Consider the following 13429-nt stretch of genomic DNA (forward strand, 5'->3'; position numbering starts at 1 on the left):
TGGCTTCACTTATTAATATTATTATACAATGTAATATTTTTTCCTGTTCATTTTTTTTCTGCTTCATTTGCTTTGACGTAGTAAAAGTCTTTGTCTATAAAAATGCCCAGAATCTAAGGTGTGACTGGAATGTTGACTGTCAGACTTTGCTGTCCTTCACTGCACCAAAAACTAATACTTGACTGGTGCTGTGCCGCCCCTACTGGACAACATAGAGACAGAATTTCATTTTTTAAAAATAAGTAATATAAAATAAAATAAAATAAAAAAACATTCATCCATTAATTTTCTGCAGCCCGTTATTCTATTAAGGGCCACAGCCATAAGTTGTTGTCGGTATTACTGGGCTTAATTATTACAAAACTGTCTTGTTGTTTATGTAAAAAAAAAAGAGAGAGAGAGAGATTTTGCTGAAGCATGTTGAGTGTAACATACTATTTTTATTTTATTTTATTTATTTACTGTAATTTCCAGACTATAAGCTGCTACTTTTTTCACATGCTTTGAACACTGGGCTTTTACAATGATGCGGCTAATTTATGGATTTTTACAGGCTTTTTCTTAAGTCAAATTCCTCAATTGATGCTGTCAATTGATTTCCTGAAAGCTGCGCTCCTCATGCATTGTAAATTCACACACACTGTCAATAAGGTCTTACCCCTTCGTTTTAGTGAAGAAAAGTCCCTCTCCGCCACAGTTGTTCTGTCAGATCAGTTAGCAGAGCGGATCCTTCTCCCCCCACCCTTCAAAACTGGTTCTCTGTCAGCGCAACAAGTTGAAAACCCACAGCGCCTCATTAACGTCTCATTTACCACAGACTCCATCTGATCCTGGCTGCGCGCAATGAAAGTTAGAAAAAGTTAAAATTACTCAGTTCTCCGTGTGGAGCAGAGACATCGTGTGCGCACTGGATGACATGTGCATCAATATTTACATGTAACTCTTCAAGAAAAGAAGCATTTACAGTATGTATTTAATTAAAAGTTAAAAAATCTTTCTGTCTAACGTCTTTCTGTAGAAGTATCTCATGTTACAATGTGGAGACCCGCGGCTTATAGACAAGTGTGGCTTATTTATGTACAATTTCTTTTTCTTTTTAAAATTGGTGGGTGCGGCTAATATTCAGGTGCACTCTATAGTCTGGAAATTACGGTAGTTATTTATTTTGCCAAGAAAGTACTCATTCTCTAGATTTCATCGTTTCTACAATTTACTAGTTTGCCTGCATGTGTATTGTTTCTTTGATGAATAAATATCCAGGATACGATCTACATTAAATATTAGTTTGTATCACTTTGACACTGGTACTGTTCATTTCTCCTCCATCAGTTTTGAAAGTAGAATTGCCATTTTTTTTCCCATGTAGTTAATCAACCCTTCCTTTGATTTGACCCGTCAAGTTGTCCAGCATGACATTGACACTAGAAGAGGTAGTTTTTATTTTGTGCCCAACTACAGTATATTAGGGCTTGCTGTAGTTCCATATCTGACCACATACCAGGGGTGCTGTGGAGTTCCTGTCATGGTCAGCCCCTTTTTGAGTGAACACTGCCATGTAGTGGGCTCAGAAAAACACCAGCTTTTTTCACAAGGTCTGTTTTGCCATCCCTACATGTTTTTATGCTGTAAAAATTTGTGATTTCTGATAAAGGTATTTCCTTTTTCACAGAATAATTTTTGCAACCACAGGTTGTTTTTCCACAAAAAACAACAGAATTTTCAGGGTTTTTTTTTGTTTGTTTGTTTGTTTTTTGTTTTTGCAGTGTATAAACATCTCCCATTGTTTAATTCAACAATGTTGTGCATTATCGGGTATTAGCGATGTCCTGATCAGTTTATTTTAATCCTTGATCCCAATCAAAGTCATTTAATATTGAGTATCTGGCAATACTGAGTCCCGATCTGATACTAGTATTTTCCGAGCTATTGCATGAGCACAAAGTACACTGAAAGTCAGTCTAATGTACATGCTTGACAAATTAACAGCTCTGCTCTGGATAAAGAAAAACAAGTTCAATCCAACCTGCTCCTGAATGTACTATTTGTTTTGTTTTGTTTTTTTGTTTTTTTTTACAATTTTTATATGTAATACCTCTGTAATATTGGTCATGTGAATAAAACAAACAATACTGGAGATATAACATACAGAAAGGCATTGAGATGATGAGATGAGATTTATTGTCATTGTCATTACACAAGTGCAACAACAACGAAATTACGTTTACACTCCAATTACCTCAGACAAGATACAGCAATTAATCCACAATCATTACTTGTTTACCGTAATAATGCCACACATCAGAATTAAAGACAACACATATACATTTGACATTGTTTATGGGCACTAAACTTGAAGCAGTCTGTCATCTGAATTGAGGCAAAGTGGGTGAAGGCTGCAGCAGGAGGGGCCTGTGCCACCCAGATATTTTGCCATGTTTTGGGAGTGGATGAGTGTGTTCTGCGCATTATCAAAGTGTATATTCCAGCTTGTAATGAGATTGGGATAGACAAATAAGCTGCAACCTGGATGAGAATGAGACAGGAACACCAGAGGTATTCAGTATTCAGATTAATTTATTCCAGAGATGTCAGAAACCACATGAACAAAATATTTTAAATACACCCACATCTACATATCTTTATCACCAAATAGATTTAAATATAGCTGTATGTAAAGGTTTGTGCACCCCTGATCATTTTCATGATTTTCCTTTATAAATCATTGGTTGTCCTGGTCAGAAAGTTCAGTTAAATATATCATATAGCAGATGAGCACACTGATATTTGAGAAGTGAAATGAAGTTTCTATTTACAGAAAGTGTGCAATAATTATTTAAACAAAATTGGGCAGGTGCATAAATTTGGACACCCTTGCTATTTTATTGATTTGAATACATTTAGCACTACTTATTGGAACACTAAATTGGTTGGGTAAGCTCATTGACCCTTGACCTCCTTAAACGGGTGAATCCAATCATGAGAAATAGTGCAGCGGAAAAAAATGCTTCAAATGGTGATGCAAACACCAAATATGGCACACGTACTCTGATCATAAAGATTCCAAAAAGGTATAGTTTGGACTTTCTGTGAATGAATGTTATGGAGTTATGGAGTAAAAACAGCAAAAAAAAAAACTGAGAAAGGTCAGTTTCAGTTTGTACAGGGGTCAAAAGTTAAAGTTGCTCCAATTTTGGTAAAAAGTGGTGCAAATTACTGGTTGAGCTAATAGGATTAATAAATGGAATAGTTTTGACTGTGTTTAGTGCTTGGTTTGCAAAGTAAAGGTTAAACAATGTCGACATCCATTGGATTCTGTGACATGTTTGGTGATTAAAACGGCCGCCGTTTTTCCTCTTTTCTGCAAATATATGTACTTATGTCTCCATATACATTTCTACACACTTTACTTTTTTTGTTCCCCCTTTTTAATATTATTATATTTAAGTAAATATTGGAGGAGTGGAGTACAATTACTTATACCTAACAGGTAACATTAAATTATCTAGCAGGCTGAAGCAACATTCATTGTAGCTTACAAAATAGTTGGTTCTTTTGTGTTCGGTAACACACATTAATTCATACTTTTGTCCACATTTATTTTTTATATATTTGTAATACCATTACTGTAGGTTTAACTACACTATTATACTTTATACACTAATTACCGTTTTTGTTTATCGTGTTAGCTTGCTGGGTATGGTTGGCTTATTAACCTAATTTAGCTCTTCTACTATAACTAGCTTATTTTCGCTATTTACAATTTTATTTTACATGGTGTAGATTTTTAATGATTCATCAGTTTATGTGTTCCTTTAAAGATATCAACATATAGTACCTAAGTTCTTAGGTTTCCATTTGATAGCATAATGATTATACTTTTTATTTTCCTATAGTATGCTAACAGAGTTACTTTAGATAGATACCAGTACACTCACATACTCGCTTCTGTTTCTATAATAAAATACCAGATTTAGCTTAGCCTACTAACTATATTTATTTTACTACTAGCCTACATATTTTTTTATTTTTATTATTAATATTATTATTTATTTTATATTATTATTTATTTATTTTATTATTATTATTATTATAAGTCTTTATTTTTATTTTATTTTATTCAATTCCATAATTTTTAGCACCCAATCATTTATTTATAGTATGTTTTTTAATTGAATTTCTTAATTTTAACCACCCAGTTGTTTCTAGGAAATACCTATTGTTTTTTCAAACCAAATAAGATGTGATTTTATTTACCTCGCCGACAAATGGCTGCAACACCAAGTGAAAATGATACAATCCGGTTGTTAAGCGCTGACATAAAGCATCACGTGATAAATCTGTTTCCGGGTCCAAAGACCTCCAAGTTTACAATTAAAGTTATGTCTGTTTGATCCTTTTAAGGATTTACAGCTTAAGTTCAGTTTGTGTTTACATTGTGCGCAAACCTCTGTCCCTCCCTTCTCCGCCTCCACCTCCGTTAACCGCAGTCGTCTGCTTGTATGGTCAGAACACTTAATAAACTTTTAATTCTTTTACTTTACATATTTTATTATGCACAGGTAAAATATACGAGGTCTATCAGAAAAGTATCCTACCTTTTTATTTTTTTAAAAAACTATATGGATTTGAATGACGTGTGATTACACCAATCATGCTTGAACCCTCGTGCGCATGCGTGAGTTTTTTCACGAGTCTTGGTGACGTCATTTCCCTGTGGGCAGGCCTTGAGTGAGATGTGGTCCCGCCCTCTCGGCTGAATTCCTTTGTTTCACACGCTGCTCGAGACGGCGCGCGTTGCTTTATCAAAAATTTTTCTGGACCTGTGAGGAATATCCGAGTGGACACTATTCGAGAAATTAAGCTGGTTTTCGGTGAAAAGTTTAACGGCTGATGAGAGATTATGGGGTGTTTCTGTCGGTGTAAGGACTTCCCACGTTCTTTCATTACAAAATGTCCGTTAACAATGGAATGTCTGAATAAACTCCTCATGCCGACTTCTTCTGAAAGTTCTCTGTTCTCTGATAACTTCCTGGGTCAACAGAGCCTGAAATGTGGAAGTTTTCAACTTGAAACGGCGAGACGCTGCCGCCTCGAAGCGCAGATCGCCGTCAGGCACCGTGGACCGTCCTTAAAGCGACACTACCAGACCAAAATCTCTCATCAGCTGTTAAAATTTTTACCGAAAACCAGCTGAATTTATCGAATGGTGTCCACTCAGTTGTGCCTTACAGTTTTGAAAAAAATTTGATCAAACAAAGCAGCAGTCTCTGAGCCATTCCTAAACAATGAAAAATCGACGAGAGGGTGGGCCACTCCTCACTCAAAGACTGCCCACAGGTGAATGACGTAACCGACAGGCGTGAAAAAACTCTCGCATGCCCACGAGGGTTCAAGCATGTCTGATGTAATCACACGTGATTCAAATCCATGTGGTTTTTGAAAAAAAAAATAAGGTCGGATACTTTTCTAATAGACCTTGTACATGTCTGTTTGTTAATAAAAAATTATTTATTACAATAAACAGGATGTTAAAGTGCAAACTTTACTTTCTCCCAACGACATGAACAGGAAGCGATTGCAGCTCGCAGCAACTCCCATTGAAGATAATGGAGAAACAACCTGAACGTCTGACATTTTTTACATAAACAAACGCAGTAACAACATCTAAAAACCCAGTTAATATATCCAGGAGAGTTTTAGCCACAATGTACAAAGAGTTTTATGTTGCGATGTTAATGCTGTTGTCCGTATGCAATGGTGTAAGTGCAGCTGATCGGATTGTCTCAGTGTTAATGACAGTGCGCCTTTTTTGTTTGTTGCTGGAAGGTGAAAATCACATGATGCGTTACGTCACACTTAACAACCGGATATCACCGACAGATAGCAACAGCTCACACAACTGTTCAACAAACTAAAATGGCACGGAAGATGTCCTACAACACTTCCTGTTTTTGTTCTCATTGATGACGAACATTCAAGGAGAAAGATTAAAATGAAAAACTGGTTTGAACCATATGGACCATATGGACTAATGTTGCTTAATCACTGGCATTCTCACGCACACTTCCAGCGGACATCTCACCGAAAACAATGGTTAATCGCTATGTGCATGGGAAAGCTATGCTAAAGCTGCACTGGCTAACCATTGTTGTACCAAATCTAACTGCTTAATGTATTCTAAGATTGAAAATCATCAAGTGGACACTTTGTTTCCGTCTGAGAGGCTATCCGCTTAATCGATGTGAATTTATATCGTGGGACGTAAAACCTCATTAGTTTTTTAAGACCAGTTAGCCGATTAGCAGCTATCGCTTAGCAGCTGATGGCGACACGTTCTGAACCCATGTTTAGCTATCGGTTAGCAACTAATGGTGGCTCAGTTACTCACAAATCTACACCACCTCCTAACTGAATATCACTTTAACATTTCGCAACGAATGAACCCACACTCCTCGTTTACTGCTGTACCAATTCTTCAAAACAAAATGCATTGATAAGTATTTATGAACAACCTTGTCTCACGGCAAGTCATGATTCAGCAGCATGAAATATACAATAATCTATTGGTTTGTGATATTGTGACGAAAAGTGCCTCATTTTCATCACGGCAGCACAAATTCATTCTAATTCATTCCGTGATGGCTGCACGAAATTAAAAGTGAAGTGGGGGGGGTCGGGGTGGTTATGATTAGGGTGGGGAAGGAGTACGATTAAGTTATGGTTAAGGTTAGGGCTGGGGGTTGGAGTAGGGTTAGTAATACTGAGTTAAAAAAGCTCCGTCACGAAAATTTGACACATTTCGTGCCGGGAGCATGAAAAAAAATTAGACTGGGCTGTTATGAATGAATATAAAAGTGAATTGGTCAGCTGTTGGTGACTCCACGTAACATACATAAATAGCATCTACAAATGAGTTATAATGCAAATTTATCCATCACTTTAGCTGAGCTCACATCAAATACTTTACTAACAGCTTGTAAAGGCTTTATATAGTATTTTTAAGTTTACTAATGCGTTGATAAACATTTATAAATAGACATATAAAAGTGAATTGGTCAACTGTTGATGACTCTGAGTATAATTAGCATCTACAAATGAGTTAAAAATGCAAATTTAACCATCACTTTAGTTAAGCTCACACCAAATAATTTACTAACAGCTTGTAAAGGCTTTATAATTGTTTTTTTTTTTTTTTTTAGTTTACTAACCTGTTGATAAGCATTTGTAAATGGACATATAAAAGTGAATTGGTCAACTGTTTGAGATTGTGATTACTAATGCTCAGTTAAGGCTTATTCGTACATTGAAAGAAGAATTCATACATAGATAAAGTCTTTACAACTGCATACTTATAGTGATGGGGAAACAGACTTGAGCTTTGTACATTATTAACAAATGATACATAAAATACTGAGGAATAAGGAAATAGTTAATGCAATCTTTACAAATGTTATAACTGACACAATGAGCATCAACTAATGGTTTATTAATGTGTAGTAAAGGCTTAATAATTTGTAAGGAAAAATGTAAAGACAATAAAATATGATTTGTAAAGTATTTTTTTATCACTAACAAATAGTGTCTGATTTTACGTTTGTAAATGATGAACTATTAATGATCGACTTTTCTTAAATGGTTTATAGAGAATTAAATAAATCATTTATAAATGTTTTATAAAGATATTACATATTTTGTTAATTATTAAGCCATCTATTTATGTTCTTACCAATGAGTAGCTAATAAAAAACAATGCTTTGTGTATATTTTACAAGTAGTTAAGCATTTACTTTAAGCACCAGAATTTTGGCTCTCTGTTGGAACTGTTTACACAGAGACTGCTACCTGCTGCTTTGGACTTTGAACTAACAGTCTTTTTCAAGACTTTTTTACTTTTTTACTTTTTTTTTACTTTTTCACCGTGCTCCAACGCCTAAAGAAGACCTCTAACGGTCGAAACATCGCGACGGAGCACTTTTATCAGCTAACTTTCATCAGCGTTGGCAAGCTAACTAGCTTGCTAACGCTTTCGTTTTTATTTTTATTTTATTTTTTGGCACTGTTGTCGTGCGTTACCTGTGCTGCTCCACAGCCTGTCTAGTGGATTTTTATTTTATTTTAGCACTGTTGTCGTGCGTTACCTGTGCTGCTCCACAGCCTGTCTAGTGGATTTTTATTTTATTTTTTACCACTGTTGTCGTGCGTTACCTGTGCTGCTCCACAGCCTGTCCAGTGGATTTTAATTTTAGCACTGTTGTCGTGCGTTACCTGTGCTGCTCCACAGCCTGTCCAGTGGATTTTTATTTTATTTTTTACCACTGTTGTCGTGCGTTACCTGTGCTGCTCCACAGCCTGTCCAGTGGATTTTTATTTTATTTTTTACCACTGTTGTCGTGCGTTACCTGTGCTGCTCCACAGCCTGTCCAGTGGATTTTTATTTTATTTTTTACCACTGTTGTCGTGCGTTAGCTGTGCTGCTCCACAGCCTGTCTAGTGGATTTTTATTTTATTTTTTACCACTGTTGTCGTGCGTTACCTGTGCTGCTCCACAGCCTGTCCAGTGGATTTTTATTTTATTTTTTACCACTGTTGTCGTGCGTTACCTGTGCTGCTCCACAGCCTGTCCAGTGGATTTTTATTTTATTTTTTAGCACTGTTGTCGTGCGTTATCTGTGCTGCTCCACAGCCTGTCTAGTGGATTTTTATTTTATTTTTGCACCGTTGTCGTGCGTTCGCTGTTGCCGTGCGTTACTTGTGCTGCTTCATGGCCTGTCTGGTGCCTTAACTAAAGCACTCCTTCTGCTGAATCACCTCTAAATTATTACACATTATTCACTTTGCGTGTTTTTAGGAATCCGCTAGGTTGCGTAGCTACTAGCTCTTAGCCGATTTAGCATGGCGGCTTCTCCTGTCTCTCCCGCACTTTTCTGCTCTGGTTGTGAAATGTTTAGTTGTTCCTCGGCCTCCTTTAGCAGTAACGGTACTTGCAATATGTGCAGCTTATTCGTAGCTTTGGAGGCCAGGCTGGGCGAATTGGAGACTCGGCTCCGCACCGTGGAAAATTCTACAGCTAGCCAGGCCCCTGTAGTCGGTGCGGACCAAGGTAGCTTAGCCGCCGTTAGTTACCCCCTGGCAGATCCCGAGCAGCCGGGAAAGCAGGCTGACTGGGTGACTGTGAGGAGGAAGCGTAGCCCTAAACAGAAGCCCCGTGTACACCGCCAACCCGTTCACATCTCTAACCGTTTTTCCCCACTCGACGACACACCTGCCGAGGATCAAACTCTGGTTACTGGTGACTCTGTTTTGCGAAATGTGAAGTTAGCGACACCAGCAACCATAGTCAATTGTCTTCCGGGGGCCAGAGCAGGCGACATTGAAGGAAATTTGAAATTGCTGGCTAAGGCTAAGCGTAAATTTGGTAAGATTGTAATTCACGTCGGCAGTAATGACACTCGGTTACGCCAATCGGAGGTCACTAAAATTAACATTAAATCGGTGTGTAACTTTGCAAAAACAATGTCGGACTCTGTTGTTTTCTCTGGGCCCCTCCCCAATCAGACCGGGAGTGACATGTTTAGCCGCATGTTCTCCTTGAATTGCTGGCTGTCTGAGTGGTGTCCAAAAAATGAGGTGGGCTTCATAGATAATTGGCAAAGCTTCTGGGGAAAACCTGGTCTTGTTAGGAGAGACGGCATCCATCCCACTTTAGATGGAGCACCTCTCATTTCTAGAAATCTGGCCAATTTTCTTGGATCCTCCAAACTGTGACTGTCTAGCGTTGGGACCAGGAGGCAGAGCTGTGGTCTTATACACCTCTCTGCAGCTTCTCTCCCCCTGCCATCCCCTCATTACCCCATCCCCGTAGAGACGGTGCCTGCTCCCAGACCACCAATAACCAGCAAAAATCTATTTAAGCAAAAAAATTCAAAAAGAAAAAATAATATAGCACCTTCAACTGCACCACAGACTAAAACAGTTAAATGTGGTCTATTAAACATTAGGTCTCTCTCTTCTAAGTCCCTGTTGGTAAATGATATAATAATTGATCAACGTATTGATTTATTCTGCCTAACAGAAACCTGGTTACAGCAGGATGAATATGTTAGTTTAAATGAGTCAACACCCCCGAGTCACACTAACTGTCAGAATGCTCGTAGTACGGGCCGGGGCGGAGGATTAGCAGCAATCTTCCATTCCAGCTTATTAATTAATCAAAAACCTAGACAGAGCTTTAATTCATTTGAAAGCTTGTCTCTTAGTCTTTTCCATCCAAATTGGAAGTCCCAAAAACCAGTTTTTTTGTTATTCTATCGTCCACCTGGTCGTTACTGTGAGTTTCTCTGTGAATTTTCAGACCTTCTGTCTGACTTAGTGCTTAGCTCAGATAAGATACTTATAGTGGGCGATTTTAACATCCACACAGATGCTGAGAATGACAGCCTCAACACTGCATTTAATCTATTATTAGACTCTATTGGCTTTGCTCAAAAAGTAAATGAGTCCACCCACCACTTTAATCATATCTTAGATCTTGTTTTGACTTATGGTATGGAAATAGAAGACTTAACAGTATTCCCTGAAAACTCCCTTCTGTCTGATCATTTTTTAATAACATTTACATTTACCCTGATGGACTACCCTGCAGTGGGGAATAAGTTTCATTACACTAGAAGTCTTTCAGAAAGCGCTGTAACTAGGTTTAAGGATATGATTCCTTCTTTATGTTCTCTAATGTCATATACCAACACAGAGCAGAGTAGCTACCTAAACTCTGTAAGGGAGTTAGAGTATCTCGTCAATAGTTTTACATCCTCATTGAAGACAACTTTGGATGCTGTAGCTCCTCTGAAAAAGAGAGCTTTAAATCAGAAGTGTCTGACTCCGTGGTATAACTAACAAACTCGTAGCTTAAAGCAGATAACCCGTAAGTTGGAGAGGAAATGGCGTCTCACTAATTTAGAAGATCTTCACTTAGCCTGGAAAAAGAGTTTGTTGCTCTATAAAAAAGCCCTCCGTAAAGCTAGGACTCTTTCTACTCCTCACTATTGAAGAAATAAGAACAACCCCAGGTTTCTTCTCAGCACTGTAGCCAGACTGACAAAGAGTCAGAGCTCTATTGAGCTGAGTAATTCCATTAACTTAACTAGTAATGACTTCATGACTTTCTTTGCTAACAAATTTGACTATTAGAGAAAAAATTACTCATAACCATCCCAAAGATGTATCTGTTATCTTTGGCCTGCTTTCAGTGATGCCGGTATTTGGTTAGACTGGTTAGTTATTTTCATTAGTTACTTCATCCAAACCATCACATGTTTATAGACCCCATTCCTGCCAGGCTGCTCAAGGAAGTCCTACCATTATTATAATGCTTCAATCTTAAATATGATCAACTTATCTTTGTTAGTTGGCTATGTACCACAGGCTTTTAAGGGTGGCAGTAATTAAACCATTACTTAAAAAAGCCATCACTTGACCCAGCTATCTTAGCTAATTATAGGCCAATCTCCAACCTTCCTTTTCTCTCAAAGATTCTGAGAGGGTGTTGTAAAACAGCTAACTGATCACCTGCAGAGGAATGGATCTATTTGAAGAGGTTCAGTCAGGTTTAGAATTCATCATAGTTACAGAAACAGCATTAGTGAAGGTTACAAATGATCTTCTTATGGGCTTCGGACAGTGGACTTAGTCTCTGTGCTTGTTCTGTTGGACCTCAGTGCTGCTTTGATACTGTTGACCATAAAATTTTATTACAGAGATTAGAGCATGTCATAGGTATTAAAGGCACTGCGCTGCGGTGGTTTGAATCATATTGTCTAATAGATTACAGTTTGTTCATGTAAATGGGGAATCTTCTTCACAGACTAAAGTTAATTATGGAGTTCCACAAGGTTCTGTGCTAGGACCAATTTTATTCACTTATACATGCTTCCCTTAGGCAGTATTATTAGACGGTATTGCTTAAATTTTCATTGTTACGCAGAATGATACCCAGCTTATCTATCCATGAAGCCAGAGGACACACACCAATTAGCTAACTGCAGGATTGTCTTACAGGACATAAAGACATGGATGACCTCTAATTTCCTGCTTTTTAAAACTCAGATAAAACTGAAGTTATTGTACTTGGCCCCACAAATCTTAGAGCATGGTGTCTAACCAGATCTTTACTCTGGATGGCATTTCCCTGACCTCTAGTAATACTGTGAGAAATCTTGGAGTCATTTTGATCAGGGATATGTCATTCAAAAGCGCATATTAAACAAATATGTAGGACTGCCTTTTTGCATTTACGCAATATCTCTAAAATCAGAAAGGTCTTGTCTCAGAGTGATGCTGAAAAACTAATTCATGCATTTATTTCCTCTAGGCTGGACTATTGTAATTCATTATTATCAGGTTGTCCTAAAAGTTCCCTAAAAAGCCTTCAGTTAATTCAAAATGCTGCAGCTAGAGTACTGACGGGGACTAGCAGGAGAGAGGCATATCTCACCCGTGTTGGCCTCTCTTCATTGGCTTCCTGTTAATTCTAGAATAGAATTAAAATTCTTCTTCTTACTTATAAGGTTTTGAATAATCAGGTCCCATCTTATCTTAGGGACCTCGTAGTACCATATTACCCCATTAGAGCGCTTCGCTCTCAGACCTGCAGGCTTACTTGTAGTTCCTAGGGTTTGTAAGAGTAGAATGGGAGGCAGAGCCTTTCAGCTTTCAGGCTCCTCTCCTGTGGAACCAGCTCCCAATTCAGATCAGGGAGACAGATACCCTCTCTACTTTTAAGATTAGGCTTAAAACTTTCCTTTTCGCTAAGGCTTATAGTTAGGGCTGGATCAGGTGACCCTGGACTATTCCCTTGGTTATGCTGCTTTAGACGTAGACTGTGGGGGGGTTCCCATGATGCACTGTTTCTTTCTCTTTTTGCTCTGTATGCATCACTCCGCATTTAATCATTAGTGATCGATCTCTGCCCCCCTCCACAGCATGTCTTTTTCCTGGTTCTTTCCCTCAGCCCCAACCAGTCTCAGCAGAAGACTGCCCCTCCCTGAGCCTGGTTCTGCTGGAGGTTTCTTCCTGTTAAAGGGAGTTTTTCCTTCCCACTGTAGCCAAGTGCTTGCTCACAGGGGGTCGTTTGGCCTTGCTTACAATATAAAGCGCCTTGGGCAACTGTTTGTTGTGATTGGCGCTATATAAAAAAAAAGGTTGAGTTGAGTTGATTTACTTACACTTTATAAATGCTTCACTGACGCTTTATAGCGTGCAGTTAATATAAAGTGTTACCTTTTATACTATAGATCATGCTTTGCTATTGGACACATTACAGAAGTATGGTATCTGGGGATTGGTACACGACTGGATAACAAGCTACTTACACAATAGTATCAGTGTGTCTACATTGGTGGGACAAATTCTGAGTTCTTGAAGATTACATGTG

Source organism: Thalassophryne amazonica, chromosome 10, assembly GCF_902500255.1.
Source record: "Thalassophryne amazonica chromosome 10, fThaAma1.1, whole genome shotgun sequence".
Classification (NCBI taxonomy): Eukaryota; Metazoa; Chordata; class Actinopteri; order Batrachoidiformes; family Batrachoididae; genus Thalassophryne; species Thalassophryne amazonica.